Source organism: Camelina sativa, chromosome 1 (genome assembly GCF_030686135.1).
Source record: "Camelina sativa cultivar CO46 ecotype springtype chromosome 1, ASM3068613v1".
Taxonomy (NCBI): Eukaryota; Viridiplantae; Streptophyta; class Magnoliopsida; order Brassicales; family Brassicaceae; genus Camelina; species Camelina sativa.
Genome location: NC_141880.1, coordinates 18531928 through 18532754, shown reverse-complemented (window position 1 = coordinate 18532754; position 827 = coordinate 18531928). Strand labels below are relative to the sequence as shown.

The window sequence follows — 827 nt, the reverse complement described above, 5'->3', positions numbered from 1 at the left end:
TCTTGTCAAGCTTCTCATTGACCATCTTTAAATCCTGCTTGAATTTGTCCTCTTGATCAGTGGAGGTGATCCTTATGGTTCTATCATAATCTTCATTATAATTACCATCTGATTGAGCAAGATTCTCTACCAACTCCCAGCCTTCTTCCACATTCTTGTTGAGAAAGTTTCCATTGGAGGCTGTATCAAGTAGCATTCTAATCTTGGGTAGAACTCCTCTGTACAAAGTGTTGAGCAAAGACTCATTGCTGAATCCATGGTGGGGACACTGAGTTTGGAATCCTTTCAATCTCTCCCATGCCTCACAAAAACTTTCATTATTTCTCTGTGTAAAACCTGAGATTTCATTCCTCAACCTAGCAGTCCTTGCATTGGAGAAGAACTTGGCCAGAAAAACTTTCTTGCATGCATCCCATGTGGTTATTGCTCCACTAGGAAGAGTCTTCTCCCAGAGATGAGCTTTGTCTCCAAGGAAAAATGGGAATAGCCTTAACTTGAAGCCATCTTCACTCACTACATTGATTTTTGTGAGTCCACATATCCTGTCAAACTCATCAAGGTGATCTAGAGGATCCTCCATTGGCAACCCATGAAATTTGTTGGCTTGTATCATGGAGATCAATCCACTCTTGATTTCATAATTATTATTGGCAACTGCAGGAAGTACAATACCAGCTCTTTGGTTGTGTGTGTTAGGTGCATCCCCAACACCAATGTTCCTTGCCCTTGGAGCCTGTTGATCTTGTTGCTCCATTAGCACTTGTTGTTCTTGTTCCTGATTGATTCTTGTTCTCTGCTGTCTCAGGTCCCTTGGTGGCGGTTGATGT

At 42.0% G+C, this 827-nt stretch overlaps 1 non-coding gene across 1 annotated transcript; it reads left to right on the top strand.

The window, feature by feature from the left end:
- Nucleotides 1-251: 251 nt before the first annotated feature.
- On the top strand, nt 252-358 carry LOC147950097 (small nucleolar RNA R71). Its single transcript, XR_015565323.1, has one exon. It is a non-coding gene; the product is annotated as a small nucleolar RNA R71 (small nucleolar RNA).
- Nucleotides 359-827: the final 469 nt, after the last annotated feature.